The sequence below is a fragment of the Bactrocera oleae genome, chromosome 4, assembly GCF_042242935.1.
Source record: "Bactrocera oleae isolate idBacOlea1 chromosome 4, idBacOlea1, whole genome shotgun sequence".
NCBI lineage: Eukaryota > Metazoa > Arthropoda > Insecta > Diptera > Tephritidae > Bactrocera > Bactrocera oleae.
Genome location: NC_091538.1, coordinates 49,863,189 through 49,881,391, shown reverse-complemented (window position 1 = coordinate 49,881,391; position 18,203 = coordinate 49,863,189). Strand labels below are relative to the sequence as shown.

Below are 18,203 nucleotides of genomic sequence, written 5' to 3'. Positions count from 1 at the left end.
AATTAAATGCGCAACCGAATTCTAGCTTTTGACACACGTCATGCGCCTGCAGGTATGCACTGGTTATTGTGTGCTTTCTTTATAAAATATAAAAGCGCCAGGTGTTGATGCTTAAACTTATTGTTTTAGCGCCTATTAAAATGAATGCTTTTAAGGAGAATTCTTCTTAATACGAGTAAAAATCATATATTTGCATTTTTAAATAATGAAACCCAGTATTTTGAATGGCACCAGCAGGCGTATAGAAAATATAATTGCTATTAAAACTTGCTTGAAGTTAAACTCACCTCTATTTACGGCTGCATTCTGCTGTTTTGGCCACAGTGAACTGAAAAAGATAAAGAAAATTATTTTAATTATGTATACACTTTTTTTAATGGAGAAATTACTAAAAAAAAACGTCAACTTCGGCTGCACCGAAGCTATAATAGCCCTCACTAGCACATTTTTATAACAGAAAAGGGTATAAAAAGCTTTTTATCTTGGTTTTCATCAGCCAATTTGTTTGGACATTATAGCGATGCCTTAGGTAATAATCTATGCCAAATTTCGTAAAGATAACTTGTCAAATAAAAAAGTTTTCCAGACTTGAGTGTGATCGGTCAGTTTTTATGCAACAGTCAAACTTGTTTCGCAAAGATAGCTTAAGAAAACATACAAAATATCGAAATTCCGAACGAAAAGGTCTCGCGTTGATCTATTTAGAAAAGTTCATGAATACTTTCAAGGATATCGTTATTTATTATTGGTAATATTATTCTCGACTTTCAATGTTAGAAAATAGAGTGGTGAGTAGAAGTGATAAGTGATCAAGATTTTTGTCAGTGGCCTCGAGGTTGGTTTCTCAGATCAGTACAGTAAGGTGAATATTCCATCAAATCATCATATAGGTCGATGTAACCCTGTTTGGATCAGTAGGTAGTAGCGGTAAGCAAATGTACAGCTTGTATGCTTTCCATAAACCCCAAGTAAAGGTAGGGCTTAAGACAGAAATGTTTCATTTTATACTCTTGCAACATGTTGCTACCGAGTATTATAGTTTCTTTACGTAGCGGTTTGTCCATATAACGTTTTTGTTAAAAATTACTAAAAGTGCGATAAATCAATATATAAATAATGAGAGACATTAAATTTTAGATTGAGCATGGAACGAGTGGGTTTTATAGGAGCCTTTTTATCTTCTGGCATTCCTATTTTACGGTGCAAATTGAGGGAAATCGGACTACAACCACGCCTACTTCAAATATAACACAATTTTAAATTCCATCTGATTCTATCACATTTCCGTATACAAATCAAGCAACAATGATTGTATCGGGGTAAAACTTTGAGTGAATAATGCGTTTAAAGTGTGTCAATTATGATCAAAAATTGTACAAGTCGAACCAAAACTGTTGAAGCCTCTGCGTACCGAATATGTGAACTCCAATGCCTATAGTTGAATTTTTACCGAAAATATCGGTCAATATGTGAGATACCTATAAAGTGAAATTTGAATTCTTACCTGATAATAGTTCATCTTCATATCAAATATGGGTTGAATTGATTCAATACTTCCGTTAGCCCTTTTATAGCTAATATAAAGATTTTCGAACTTTCTATCCTAATGAAATTCAGATAGCATATTTTTCCAATAACAGTATATCTTTGTGCTTAAAACGGATTAAATCTGGTAAAAGCTTTCCTTAGCCCCCATATAACTATTGTAATATCAACGATCCGGTTAACTTTACTCGTTATACCATATATTGGTGATGGTACATATGTGAGGTGTCTTAATGAAATTCAGAGAACATCTTATTCTATTAATAATATTTATCCCTTTCTCCCATGTACCTAATATACGATTTTCAAACTTCCGGATGGCTTTATAGTAAGTTAATATGTAAAATATCTTAGTAACATTAACTGAACGTCTAATATTGGATAGACTAACATATACAAGAAATTCTAGTATACAAAGGAATTCATATAAAATAATGTATATTGAAAATCAAAGAGAAATGCCCATCGATGACGTAAATAAGAACCTCTACTTATAGTGTAAAGCTATGAAATTGACCGAACTTTCCGCACGGCTAAGTGGTCACTCAGTCAACTTATTATTCGGCGGGACGCAGATTTTTTCTTTTCTCTGTTTTGTGACTAATTTTAATATATCTTTATAAATTTTTTTTAATTATACTAAAATTATAAGCAGAATTTCATTAAATAACAGTTAAATACATATATAATGAAATTTGTCAGGTAGTAAAAAATAATAATAATGATATAATATATCTTTAAATAATACACTTCAAAAGCTGATTGCTATCGACATTGTGCCGTTATGTCATACATCACTCCACTCCGTTTGCCTGTGGGCGCGCTAAGTGAGCATAAATATGGCGTTTGAATTAAGCACAAGAGAAATTAATTGCATATAACAGTTGATTATGCAAGCAATCTTTTTGTTGGTGTTGTTGATGATATCTGTGATTAGCTTAACAATGTTGCTGACAGCAATGGAACAGATGGGATCACAAAAAACATTCACACACACTCACACCAACACATAGTCGAAATGTAATAAGTTAAAGCCACGGAATGGTCCACCGGTGGAAGGACGACAGACAAAGCGAGTGGATGGAACTGTAAAATGCGAAAGTTACAATCAAAAAGGCATAAATAAATATGACAAAAGGCAAGCAGATGCGTAGATAGAATTCAAATGTAGCACATACACTCAAACAGATGCACACAGCCACGCACAAATACTAATCTTTATGAAGAAAAGTTGAGAATAAGTTGAGCGGAGTCCACTGGGCGTATGTTAAATAGCAGCGCCGACTGTCCATCCGTCTGCGTGTTGCGTTTGTCTTGTCAGCTGCAGCTGTTGTATGCTACCAAATGTTATGTCCTGCTGTGTTTTGTCGCCAAAGTTGTCCCGCGTCCTTTGGAAAATGATTATTTTTTTGTGTCTTCTTTGTGATTGTGGTGCTCGCTGTGGTGCTCGCTGGTAGGGGGAGGCATTTGACTTTTTCACCCATACACACGCTGTCTCTTAAGTTGCAGAAGCCACGTAAAATTATAAATTATAAAAAAAATATTAAATTTGTATTTATAGTACTGCAATTTCGGGTGAGATACACTTGAGTGTGGCTGCAGGTGTGGTGTGTCTAGCCTATTTTAACCTGTAAGTTGTAACCGGAATATAATTTTTTGTGGTGATTGATGTGCAGGAACGATGCGCACGCGGTGGCTGCCAGCAGGAGAAGAGGCCGTTAACCGTATTGTATCGTCTTTTATAATAACAGCAGGCGTCCTCGAGCCTAACTGTTGACTATGTATTCGCTGTTCCGTTTTGTGTCGTATTCGTTTCAGCGTTCCTTGTAAGCCAGGATCAGCTGACTTGGTGACATGGTGTTGCCATGTTATATTGTCATATATAATATTATATTGTGGCTCATCCCACAAGTACTCCCCTTCTCGGAGTACGTTATCGAAATCATTGATAATTTAAAAAGGTGATCAGTAGTTCAGCGGAATCTGACGCGTCTCTTGGGTAACGGTGTAGGTGAGCTGAAATCGGATTCTGGTGGGCGGTATGATGACGACGAAAATCGAGATGTCCCAGATTCGGATGACTCCGGTGAAGTTGATGTAATAAGCGTTGTGTTGTTGTCATCGTCGTTGTTCTGCTCACTGTCGTTGAGCTTATCGTCAGGAAGGAGGTAGACAGGCTTTAGTCGATCGATCGAAACTGTAGTGTTGTCGCCTCTGACGTTTACGATGAAATGTTTCTCATGCCTTGAAATGACTCAGTGAGGTCCTTCATACGGTGAAGTGAATGCGTGGTGTGGAGCGTCGCGACGAACAAAAACGTGTGAACATGTCGATAGTTCTTTAAAAATAAATGTTTTCCTCTGACCATGTCGGACGATAGGTTGAGGTGCGAGGTCTGCGAAGTAGTTTCTCAAACGTTCTGCCATATTGGATGGTGGCAAACCAGATAGTGGCGAAGGAGCGAGGAATTCACCTGGTAGACGAACTGGCTCTCCATAAACAAGATCGGCAGGAGTTGCGCCAAGATCTTCCTTCCAGGCAGCGCGAATTCCAAGAAGGACGATTGGTAGCATGTCGACCCATGAGTTATTTTCGTGACAACGAATCGCATCCTTCAAATGACGGTGAAGACATTCCACCATTCCATTTGACTGTGGATGGAAAGTGGTGGTGTGTATGTGTTTACTGCCGAGGAGACGAGCGAGAGCGTTAAAAAGTTGACTCTCAAACTGTGTACCCTGGTCGGTCGTGATGCGTAACGGTACTCCGTAGCGGCATATCCATCCGGCGAAGAGTGTGCGAGCGACACATTCGGCCCCGATATTATCAATAGGAAATGCCTCTGGAAACCTGGTGAAACGGTCAATGATTGTCAAACAGTTACGATATCCTCTTGATGGTACGTATGGTCCAATGATGTCCACGTGAATATGTTCGAAACGTCTTGTGCGGCATGGAAAGTTTTGGATTGGTGATAAAACGTGGCGTGATACCTTATTTCGTTGGCAAGCTAGGCACGTTCGGGCCCACAAACGACAATCGCGGTTAATACTGGGCCAAACGTATCGTTGCGTTAACAATTTGGCGGAGGCTCGTGCTCCGGGATGACTAATGCTATGAAGAGCGTCGAATATTCTCTTCCTAAGCGCTGCAGGAACGTAGGGACGAATAAGGTCGCTAGAAGCGTCGCAATAAATTGGTTTATTGCAGCCTGGAATGTTGACTGGTCGTAAGTTCAGTGAATCGTGCTGTTCCCTTCGTATACGTTGCTGAAGTTCCTCGTCTTCAGCTTGTGCTTGAGAAAGTTCGTTTGAGGATACTGCCGTTGATATTTCTTCGATGCGGGAAAGAGCATCTGCGACGATGTTGTCTTTGCCGGCTATATACTGGATATCGGTTGTAAACTGGCTGATGAAATCCAAGCGGTGGAATTGCCAAGGTGTCGCTCGATCAGGGTCCTGAGCAAAAGCATGTAGCAAAGGTTTGTGATCCGTGAATATCGTGACATGTCGTGCTTCGAAAATATAGCGAAATTTTCGTAAAGCTGCGTAGATAGCGTGAAGCTCACGGTCGTATGGACAGTGTTTCCTCAGAGCGGGTTGAAGCTTCTGGCTGAAGAAAGCCAATGGTTCCCAGTGTTGTCCACGTCTTTGTTGGAGAACGGCGCCGATAGCATACTCGGAGGCATCAGTAAATATTGCCCAAGGAAGCGTTGTGTCTGGGTATGCTAATATCGTTGCTTTGCGTAGCTCTTCTTTGCATCGGACGAACGCTGCTTCTCCTTCTGGTGTCCAGGGGACCGGATGAGAACCTTTTATTGAAACCCCTTGAGTGTACTCGTGCAGGGGTGCCTGAAACTTGGCAGCATTTTTAAGAAATTTACGATAGAAATTTATCATGCCGAGGAACTCACGCAGTTTTCGGATCGTTGTTGGACGAGGAAAGTTAACGATTGCGTCTACTTTACCTGGAAGAGGTAAGATTCCTGTTGCTGAGATGCGGTGTCCCAAAAAATCCACTTCAGACAGACCAAAACGGCACTTAGCGGTGTTAATTACGACACCATACTTAGTGAGCCGTTGGAAAAGCGAGCGAAGGTGACTGCGGTGTTCCGTAACATCCTTAGAAGCGATTAGGATGTCGTCTATGTATGGGAATACAAAGTCATCTAATCCCCGTGTTACTTCGTCGATAAATCGTTGGAATGTTTGCGCAGCATTCCGAAGTCCGAACGTCATGAACGGAAATTCGAAAAGACCAAACGGTGTTATAATTGCAGTTTTGTCGACATCTTCTTTGGTGACAGGTAATTGATTAAAAGCGCGCACGAGATCAATGGTTGAAAATATTGTTTTGCCGGTTAGATTGGCAGTAAAATCTTCAAGAACACGAACAGGATATCGGTCTGGCAATGTACGGGCGTTAAGTCGTCGATAATCTCCACAAGGTCGCCACTCACCAGACTTCTTTGGAACCAGATGGAGCGGAGATGACCAGGAGCTCTTCGAACGTTGAGCGATTCCTAATTGTAACATTTTTTCGAACTCTGTCTTAGCAATTTTGAGTTTGTCGGGAACAAGTCTTCGGGCCTTACAGGAAACAGGAGGTCCCGGCGTAGTAGATATGTGGTGCTGCGTCGTATGTTTCGTTGGCTGACAGATTCCTTCCGGCTTTGTCAGATTAGGGAACTCCACTAGAGTATCTGCCCATATAGGGTCGACGGGCAGTACTTTAATTTCCGAAATGATGTTGGATGCTGATAATTTACATGCGACTTTTAGTCCAGTGATCGAGTCGATAAGGCAGTTGTTCTTTAGGTCGGGTAAGATTCCGAAATGTGCTAAAAAGTCTGCGCCAATAATAGGTTTTGTTATGTCCGCCACTACGAAGCGCCATGTAAAATTTCGTCTGAGGCCAAGGTTTAGTGATAGAGTTATGAAACCGTACGTGTTTATCGTAGACCCATTTGCTGCTGTGAGATTATAGTTGATTTGTTCCGGCGACCAAGGTGCGAGAGACTTGGGAAACGTGCAGAGATCAGCGCCAGTATCCACCAGAAATTGGATTTTGGTGGCACGATCTGTTACGAAGAGGCGGTTTGATTCGAGTGAGGAGCCGTTAACCGCCACTAACGGTCCGACGGTAGGTTTCCCTGAAATGTGCAAGGTGACCGGCAACGTTTCGCTTTATTGCCGAAATTTTGATGATACCAGCACGTGTCGTTGTTCGGTGCTGGAGAAGATGTGCGCGAACGAAAGCGATGACGAGAACGGGAACGAGATATGACTTGTCTCTTAAAACTGGAAGCTAGCTCATTAATGGAAGCTTCGAGACGAGAAATGCGTGATTCGACTGCTGATATTGCGGCTGGTTCTTGGACCGAATTGATTTGTGCTGCTGGCAATGCGATATCGTGTATTTTGTCTGCAAGTGATGCGAGTTTATCGATATTCATGTCTGCTTGGGACGCAAGTATAGATTGGGTTGTCATCGGAAGTCTGCTGAGCCACTTAGTTCGTAGAATATTGTCAGGAACAGTGTTGTCAAGGCTTCTGAGATGTCGGAGAAATTGCGATGGTTTTCTATCACCCAAGGTTTCTTGATCGAGAAGCTGCTGTAGTCGTGCTTCTCGAGAGAGCGTAAGGCGTTCGACCAGTGTCCCTTTTAAGCGAGTGTAAGGCGTTTCTGTGGGAACATTCAAAAGAAGATCTTCCACTTCTGCGGCGGCCCTAGCGTCAAGATGTGAAGAAGCATAGTGGTATTGCGTAATTTCATCGGAAATTCCGGCGAGATGAAATTGTCCCTCAAGTTGGGCGAACCACAAGGCTGGTCGTTCGGAATTGAATAACGGACACCGTATAGAAACACGTTGGAGCGGCGTTATACTGTCGGCCACTTGCACGTCCACGCTATCTGGCATAGCGATTTTTGCTGAAGAAAATTAAATGATTGGAACGTTTTATGCGCTGCGCTCAAAGCTGTGAAGATTAGTATCGGTCGTATGCGTGGGCAGCCACGTGCGCGATTATGCACAAAAACCAATACACAAAGTGCACTATAATCGCAAATTTATGCACAAGTGTTGAAACTTGAAAACGAAATGCACTGTACACGAATTAATCAGCGAATTTTAAAATTATATTTACAAAATCGCGGAAAAATTATTAAATCACGTCGGGGTCACCAGTTGTGGTGATTGATGTGCAGGAACGATGCGCACGCGGTGGCTGCCAGCAGGAGAAGAGGCCGTTAACCGTGTTGTATCGTCTTTTATAATAACAGCAGGCGTCCTCGAGCCTAACTGTTGACTATGTATTCGCTGTTCCGTTTTGTGTCGTATTCGTTTCAGCGTTCCTTGTAAGCCAGGATCAGCTGACTTGGTGACATGGTGTTGCCATGTTATATTGTCATATATAATATTATATTGTGGCTCATCCCACATTTTTTGTTCCTCGATCCTAGACTGAAAACCTATCAAAAAAAAAAAAAAATGAATAAGAAAAATTCATAAATCGACTAGGGTCTCCAACGCGACGCGTCCGACAGACGTAATAAAATTATTAAGCAATACTTGAAATTATGTTTCGCTCTACCTACAGGCACTTTATTAGACCAAATGATATTTTCTTGGTAATTAGACCGTATTTTATTCGGCAAATTTTAATCTGAATACATTTTTTTCTTGTCCAGGAACTAAAATTAAAATCTAACAAAAACAATCGTATATCAAATCATGCTTTTCTTTTTACTTATATACCAAAACAGATGCGCTAAGTATATTATAAAGTCAGCGCTCGATATTTTTATTTTTTGTAATACCACCGATAGACCTCACTTTCTCTCGGAAATATATTGTTAACTTTCCATCGCTTTCAACTTTTTATCAACTACACCCAACCAAAACTTTGTCGACATTAACTAAAAATTGTAAGTTGGTTAAACTTATAATTAATATGATTATATGAAAAAGTATTGAAAATTAGATTTATTTGATAAAAATTTATAGTAAACTGTTTGGATGTATTCGCATGGTTGCATTATATTCATTGGTGAACATGAGGGAAACCATAACTGTTGTGAGGAACAAAATTTAGATATTTTTCCCTAAAGATAAGACACAAAGCCAATTTTAAGAAGCACTCGAAATAAATTTAGAAAATCTAGTTTCTTCGCATGACTAACTCAACGTTGATGATTGCAGGTCGAAAAAACATAAATCACTTTTTTTTAAATTCGTTTTATGTTGGAAAAAAATTTGTTTTTAAAAGCAAAAACAATTCATTTTTAAATAAATTGTTGAATTTCTTTTTTATTCACCGAAACTGGTAAATCTCTAGTTACAGGTACGTTAACTAGTAAAAACTCCGTCTTGAATAGTAAAGTATACAACTTTGATAAACTATTGATTGCGGCTTAAAATGTGGTCCATTTGTAGACTAAACACCAGATTTTCTACACTAATGACTTAAATATAACTTTTATGAATTTTATAAAACGCTACTTGAACACAACAGGTAATTCCGAACAATTTGTCGAAACAACTCCTGCAATAATTATTGGGTCTATAATTATATTAGTGCGATTTGCAAATAGATGCTGCAACTTGATTATTATTCTATTGTTCCAATATTTCGAACATGTGTTGAAAAGCTACTGTCTTTGCGCGTTTGTTTTTCAGTATACAAACAAACATTTTTTCTCACTCAAATATTTCGAATTTTGTGACTTCAAAAAAAGTTTTCAAATGAGAAACTGGTAGCATTGTTCGATGAAGATTGTTACCAAACACAAAAAGAGCTCGCAGAACCTTTAGAAGTCACTCACACAGTCAATTCGAAATGTTTAAAATCAGTCGGATACATTTAAAAGAGCAATGGAATTGGGTGCTATATGAATTGAAGCCGAGATAAGTGGAAAGACGATTTTGAATGTCAGAAATGCTGCTTCAACCCTACAAAATGAAGTAATTTTTGTATCGTGTTGTGGCTATCCGCAGCTAATAGTAGATTTATGGCAACTCTAAATGCAAAAACTCGTATTTGAAACGTGGCCAACCAGCAAAGCCAATAGTAGTGGCAATTGTCGAAAAACCGATTCATATGTATTTTAAAGCTGACGATGAAATAAACGTACTTTTAATGGAGAAAAATTCAGTCAAATTATTCGCCAATTTTCCATACGTGACTATAAATGGTGTCAACAAGATAGTACAACCACAAAACAGTGCCTAAATCCAGCGAAAAACCATCGAAAAGCAAAAACACGTACGCGTATGCACATAAAACCTCGAGGCGCGGCGATTGGAATTCGCAATGTTTATTCCGAAAAAATTCCAACGATTGCTCTATTATGATTTTGACATATTTTTGCGGCTCATTGTGGCACACGATCACTCACACAAAAGTCTAGCTCGGCAGACGCCAAACTGCTGGCTGCTGTCTACTGTCTGCTTGCCGAGCTTCAAACGGCCGTGAATAGCACGTTGCATATACTTATGTTATTACTTTCAAATTTTACTCGGAATTTTTCAGTATGATTGCCGTGCTATGACACACACATGTAATGACACAAAATTTCACCTTCGTTTTTACTTGTGTCAGCAAATATTCATTTTGAATTTGATGAAGAATTTCAAATAAACTTAAGATGAACTAGAAATCTGAGGACGAAAAGAAAGAAGAGAAAAAGTGAACTCTGATCTTTACTGTACTTTTTCCTTGTTATTCTTTTTTGTTGTAGTGCGAAAAGATGTCACACTCTTTCAAATGCAAAAACTGCTACTCTCCAACTATGTGTATACTGAGCGACTCTTCTGTCTGATTTCTGATAAATAACACGGTAAATTGAATTCTGACAATTGCGTCGTCAGTCTTTTCCCTTTTTGTCCTCACAATGTTGTAATTTAATATTTGTTTTCATCGAGGCTTTCAATTATTATTATTTGAAGTAAGCGTGGTGATAAACAAAAGAGCTTTCATTTTTGATAGGAATATGCTTTTTTGATTAAATTAATGGTAATTGTCATTTCGTGTTTATATTAAAATTCGTAGAACATGTATTACAGGTCTAACGGTAAAACACACGCTCTACAAATAAGTTTTATGAAACATGATTTTTATGAATAATTAACCGTTAGAGTATGAAAAAAAATGTATAAGCATTAACATTCAATTCGAGATAAAATAAAAATTAATATTGAAAAGTATTTATTTAATTGAAAATATTTTTGCCTTAAACTAAATTTTTTAATAAACCAAGACTGTTTATATGATTTTAGTACTAATCGAAAAGTATTTAATTTTTCCATATTTTAAAATAAAGCTAATCACGTTTTATTCTTTATTGGTAGTTTAAAAAATGCTCCTTTTAGAAAATCATTGTGAAAGATCGGCGTGATCGATATGCTCAGCAGTTCCATGTATAATACTTGTACGTAACTACGAATACGCAGTTTTGAACAAAACAGAGACAACATAAACCAAAAATAGATTTTTAGAAGTCGCTTGTGAAAAAACATCACTGAATTTGAAATAATATTCTTTAGTGTGCGGTATATCGCACGTGTTATTTAAAAACCGTTGCCTTCATTTCAGCTCAAAAATGGAAATCTTATGCTGGAAACCGACGCTGTCTTACAACGTCGAGTTGCCAGTGTCGATATTTTTTAGTAATTAAAAAGTAAACTGAAATATACAATATTTGAAATATTTTTAAACCAACTTAAAATCACAGGCGAATACTATTGCTTATAAATAGGTAGACTATTGTTAATGGTTAGATTTTAGTTTTGATCTTTTACATTAAGAAAAATTAGAACAGAAAAGCTAAATGTTTGCAAAATTATGTATAGAAATTGAGCAGGGTCAATATTGTTGAAATGAAAACAAAAGAGAGCAACCGATTTCTACGTTACCACTGCAGGCATAACTTTTGACAAATTTTGTTTAATACGGGCGGTAAGTACGGAAGGGCGGAACGTCGGTGACTATTCCTAGCATTTGCGTGTGCTAAAAAAGCGTACCCAAAAAGAACAGTGACAGTTATCTGACCAGTAATATGACAGTCACAGCTGACAAATTTTTTCAGCGCGCAGATTAACGTTTCTATCATTTTCATAAGAGCCTTGTGTAAAAACTGATGTAAACAAACGTATGTATGTGAGTTTGCATCTCTCTTTAACACATGTATATTAGGAATTAATTCACTAAATATCTATACTGTTCACTCTCATGCCTTTTTCTGAGTCATTGCTGATCATAAACCCATCAAAACTGAAAATGGTCAGTTATGACTGAAAAGCTATCATAGCTGCCATTTGTCAGTTATGGTTGTAAATCTATCACACCTGAAAGAAAAGTGATCGTTTACGTATACACATGTATTGTCACTAACATGCACAAAGCAAGAGAGTAAAACGAGCACTTACAATAAGACAAAGCAACATGAAACCCGTCTACAATCAACAGTTGACAGGTATGGGCAGAAGTGCAGATTTTATACAATATATGAAATTTTTGTAATTCTTACTTGATCAAATATCATATAGTTCCTTTTCTTAAATACCAAGTTGTCCAACTATAATCTAATTGCCACTCAATCTGAAAGAATAATAATAGACCCGCTCATTCGACTTCTGTAAACAGATTTATTATTTTTGATTGTTGATTCGCACCAATACAATGCCATTTTAAGAGGGTCGTTTGATTTGGGTCGTGCCCATCCCTGATAATAAGAAATGCCACAAATTTTCACTTAGATTATGCGTGGGTACTTGCATGTATATACCCATGTACGGTATTTTAAAATAATATAGTCCACATTGACACTTTCCCTCCTTCCCTAGCTTTCGCCCTCTCTCTAACCAGCACTTTACAGGTAGCCCTTCGAAGTCAACCGCCAACCATGAATTGCACAGAAGACACTTGACGGTTAAAATATGTATGTACTCGTTCGGTCGCTTACAGTTAGCTATTATCGGTTAGGCTTGAAAGGCGCTGAAATTACTGTTTTGCGGGCGTTAAACAAATTTATTCAACACTTGACCTTCGTGGGAATGAGCTTATTTCTCAGGAACATATTTTTGAATTCAGTTTTAACTTGTTCCACACAACTGCATGTACAAATATACATTTTCATCAAATAAATATAATATATTATATTAAGATATGCGAAGAAGAAATATAATTTTTCGTCCATAAGATAAAAAAAAAATCAATCAAATAACCCAACAACAACTTGCTCCCCTTATTCAAAGTCAGTTTCAATAAATTTGCATACTTTTTGCGCGACCCGAATTTAAGTAATGAATTTTTCCAGCGGTTTCTCCCATAAATTTCTAATATATGTTTCTTTTGCTTGCTCCTCTTGTCAATAAAACTATCGAGTTGGTGCCAAACATATTATAAAAGCGGTATATTGTGTATGGACTTTGACAGTTATTTAACCTTTATAACCTATTTTTTTTTATCAGAAGACTATTTGAGGATAGTGATATTCCAGAAATGTTTTAATATAATTTGAAACCAAAACCGGTTGAAAATACATTACAGTTATCAATGAAAGAAAGCATGAATTTCAGCGGTGGGAGGATACAAGTAAAGAGAATATATTTTCGACCTATTGAGTCACCGAAGCTAAGTCAGCGAAATATAACTTCGTGGATTGTTATTATAGTTTGAATGGATCAAATAAGACTAACTTTGAAATTCACTATTACTACAAGTATATATCGGTTATTTGTAATAGACCCTACTCGAAGCATACCTCTACTACTACAGTTCGCAGTGGTTGTAGTTGCTACTGCCAAACCCGAAAACTGGGATATCGAAAGCGTTGGTAGCGCTAACATGATCAAACAGGGTGCTGGTTCGGCAGTAAGGATAAGAACCAGATCAAAACCCAACAAGCAGGGGTTCAAGGCGAAAGCAAATTACAAAGCGGCGGTCAAAGTCTATCAGAGAAAAGGAGAGGTTGGCTTGGGCTAAGGGAAAAATGGAAGAAGTTCAAGTTGTATAAAATATCAAATTAATAGATACATATAGAACAATATATAATATATTCGATAAAACAGTGAACCAAAAAGGAATATAACTAAACGAAAGAAATATCATTAGTGATGAAGAATTAAAAATCATAAGAAGCTTCGTGAAATACACATTTCATATGAAAGAGAAAGAGTTCTTAACTAACGAACAACATTAAAATTTACCTTAAAGAAGTACGAAAGTGAATCTGGGCTGTAGACAATCTGTGATTGTGGAATAACTTCTAGGCTACGAAAAACTCTAACTATACTAAAAACATTTAGTGGTGATGTGTTAGAAATTTTAGAACCAAAAAAGTTTAAATAAATAGTCAAGCCGTCGCTTGGATTAATATTCAAGTCGTAACTTCTCAGAGCGCAGAAGCAAAGTCCATCCATATATGTGTTTCTATCTAGCAAAATCCTCAAACATATGTTCACCAGCTATTAGAAAGTCTCTTAAGAGTTATATTAGCCGTTTTTTAGAAGAATAACAACAAAAGTTTTCTCAGAAAGAGCAGAAGCTCTCAAATATGTTCTTTATGTGTTTGGTAATTGAAATCAAAATTAAGCTCAAGTATTATTGAAATTTTTTTTATTTTTGAAATTTATTAAATTTCTAAAGTTTTGAGGTTATGATGAGAAATCAGCAGATAAAAATACCGTGGACCCACAAAGTGTGTAGTATTAAATTTGAATAACCACTCGGCCAATATAAATTTGCATAATTTGCAACAATGGCAAAGACTCGGATGACAATTGAGTTCCTGTGCTGTTGGCAGTGATGATAGGAAAGAACGCTTGTACAGTTACGAGTATATATGTATGTACAAACGTAGGGATAAAATATGAATACTACAAAATTAAAGCCTGATGTTGAGTTGGCAGAAGGTAAGCGAACATTGACATAAAAAATTTACGCAAACTATACACGCATATATACATAAACATATGTATGTATACACAGCGCCTACCAATAAGGATGACGTGATTTTGACAGCTCTTGGCGGCCATGCCTGTTTACGGATTTGCAAATTCGCGTCATGTTTAATACTAATTCATTTCATCGTAAAGTCATCTCTGAAACGAGGTCAATTTTTCGCTTAAGGAGAAACAAAACTGTGGATGGTGATATGGCGATATCATCGGGCTTTATTTCTTTCGAAATGGGGCAGGAAATGCCGTTGCCATAATAAAATAGCGACTTTTTTTCCTGAAATTTTATGAAATCGATGTGGACGATCTCTATTTCCAACAGGATGGTATGCCGCCGTATGCTTCACGTCTAAACATGGACACATTGCGTGCAAAGTTTGGCAATCCTCGATTTCATTTTAACATCACGGCGTTCTTATTGGTAGACCCTGTATGCATATATATATATTGTTATAAATAATATCGCAATAAAACAAAACAAAAATGTAAAGTAGTTTAACAAAGAAAAATATTTCAATATCAGCAAACTTCCGCTGCTGGGGCGGTGGTCCTCAAGGACAAACACAAAGTGAAACAGTATGGCCGCGTTGCCGGTGCAACCAAATATATATAAGTATAATTACAACAAATAATAACAAAAGCACAACACGAGGAATTTATGAAATGGAAATCAAATTTTTTTTTCATATCAATTTGCAACAAAATCCATGCTGCCACTTTATTTGCTGCAGTCGTGATTTTTCCGCTATTTCTATTGTTGGCGTTGTTGTTGTTGCTGGTTTACTTTCCAGCCACTTTAGTTGTGTACAATCAGGAGAATGAATTGTATTTCCGGTGGTTTGGTGATTATTCATTTTCCCTTTATTTTAGCTATAATTTTTCTGATTTTTCTTTCTTCCTTACACTTTTGTTGTGCTTACTCTAGTGTTTCCGCTGTTACCTTGCTTCGATTTTCTTCTGCTTTTCGCCTGCAATTTTTGCATGAAGCGGACGACTGAGCAACTCAATAGAGTGTTAAGCCATTTATTTTGTGCACAAAACCATTAAATGACGAATGATGGTTAACAACTAACAATTTGTGAATGCAAAAGTGTAAACAAAATTTAAAAAAATATATAAAAAATTTAGTTTACGGTACGGATCTATCTTATAAGCTTGTTTGTTTTATAATATTTACTAGAAATTTCAACATTTTTGCTGTCTATATAGCTCGATTACCGAGCCAGGTATGATATAAATAATTATTTTCTGCGACTGGGAAAATACGGGCAAATAATTAATTTTGTCCGTGTACAATAGTGCTGAAATTGGCTGGAAGTTCAGGGTATTTCGTATTTGGTTGCAGTTAGTATATGAAATCTAATTTCTATTCTGAAATCTAACTCATAGTATACATATTTTATTATTATTAAATACTTACATTAAAATGAAATCATCACTGGTATTATTAATATTACCGTCAAAGTCGGTACATTTAATTGTGACGACTAATTTTTAAAAATTAGTAAATTAGTGCGAAAGAATTTAATTTAGTAACCACATTTCCGAACAAACGATGCTCTTTCAATATAGTCTATGGCTGTGAATGACGATGACATTCGTTACGCGCGTTTTTTAAAATATGCAAAATTAAATCTGTTTTTCAATATTTCTGAGACATTTTCTTAATTGCACCACAGCCAAATCGGTCTAGCCGTTCTTATGGCGTGACAACGGGAAACGGGTCTCAATTTTATATATTGGCAACCCCAGTATTGCAATCTAGCAACTCACAACTTTATCGTACATTTTGGCATTTTCGATGTCACACATACTTCGAACGTTTTGAAATACGAGCGCTATTTGTGTTGTTTACAGTAACTTAAAATATTCATCTCGCACACAAATTGTAACTAAATCGCAAACATTTTCACGCGATTATTTTTTGCAACTTTCGACGTGGATTAACTCAGCAACAGTGCATCAATGAACTTAATTAAGTTTTTGACAATGAAGCTCTAACAAGGACCGGTGTTTATCGATGGTATGGTGAACTCAATCGAGATCGTAGATTGCTCTAAGACAAATTTCCTGAAGGTCATCCAAAATCAGTTGTTGTTTCGGGAACTATTGATGCTGTGCGCAAACTGATATTGCACGATCGTCATATGGCCTATCGTGAGATCCAGTAGATCAGTATACATTCAATATTGCATCGAAATTTGATTGTAAAAAACATTTGCTCACGTTGAATCCCACACAATTTGCCAATCGCTCAAAAAAAGGCCCGTCACGATTGGTCGTGAGAAACGTTAAAAAACGATAGCGATGTTTCGAAACATGTCTATGACATGGTGACTGGTGATGATCTGTGCATTTACGCGTGTGACCCCGAAAGTAAACAGCAGTCAACTGGATGCGTGTTTCAATATGAGCCGAATGCCAAAAAAGTTGTTCGCGCACGAAGCAGTTCCAAGCAAATGATTTCCTGTTTTTTTTGAGAAAAACTAAACATGTCACAACCGTACGACCAGAACAACGCAGAACAGTAAATTCTAAGTGGTACACAACCATGTGTCTGACAGTTGTCTTTCAAGAAATCAGAAAAACCAACCTCTGAAGACGGATCGCTTTTCACCGCGACAATGCGACCTCTCACACATCGATTGAAACAATTGCATTGGTGAGCACTCAAAACATCGATTTTATGAGTTATCCACTGTATAGTTTTGACCTGGCACCAACTGCCTCCCTTTTATTCCCGTACGTAAAAAATAAACTAATAGGTTACCGTTTTTCGACACCTGCATTCAGAACGAATGTTTTAGAGCTACCTCAATCAGAGTGGCAAAAGTGCTTCGACAATTGCTTCAAATGCATGCAAAAGTGTATAGATCTTAATGTAGAATATTTGGAAAAACAATAAAAATATTTTCGATGATTAATGTTTGTTTTTGTTCCTTAATCCAGAGATATAAAAGAAAACCCTCAACCAATGATTTCTATACAAAACTTTATATAAAGTAATCAAACTAATAAAACTAGACATAATCACGAAATGGTTCCTGCAGGTTGTTGTTCTTGTATAGACATAAACAGTTCACAAATATTTTTGTAAAAACCGTCGAGAAGTTAGTCCCTCGGCGGATAAAAGTCGAAGTCCGTTTCTGTTATGTAGAACCGGCAATCAGAGCAACGGAGCTCTCACGCATCTGCATATCCGGTTAAATTAAATGGAGCTCATATGCAAACAATATCGCCATACTGCTCTGTCTACAAACTCCTCCTTTACTTAGATACCAGGATCGGAGAACATATACAAATATCTCAATGAAGTAACAAAACACTAAAATCCACTCTCTACTAAAACTGGCGAGGAAAACTTTAGCTTGCATAGAGAAAAAATGAACGAGGAGCTTCTAAAGAGTCAGTACAATTATTGAACACTCATCGAAAAATTATTATTTGCACACTAGTATGAGGAAAAAAATTATGGAAAATAATTAATATTTAAGAATTAATTTATAATATTTATAATCGACTTTTTCCTGCGCTTGTTGGTATTTTAAATTACTACAAACAGTGAGAAATAATGTTTTATACATAATTTAGAACTAGTTTTCCAAATTTATAAGACAAACTTTACGAATGGAAAAAATCGGTGAGTCCCACTAATCTTAGCAAAAAATGTATAATACTCTAATCGATAGAAGGATTTTGT

The 18,203-nt window shown here is 37.0% G+C and overlaps 1 long non-coding RNA gene across 1 annotated transcript in view; it reads right to left on the bottom strand.

Annotated features, from left to right (window-relative positions):
- Nucleotides 1-287: 287 nt before the first annotated feature.
- LOC138857097 (uncharacterized) overlaps nt 288-18,203 on the bottom strand; it is a 38,199-nt gene continuing 20,283 nt past the window's right edge. The window contains exon 3 of the long non-coding RNA XR_011396057.1: nt 288-328. This is a non-coding gene — a long non-coding RNA (uncharacterized lncRNA). The remainder of the gene's footprint in view (nt 329-18,203) is intronic.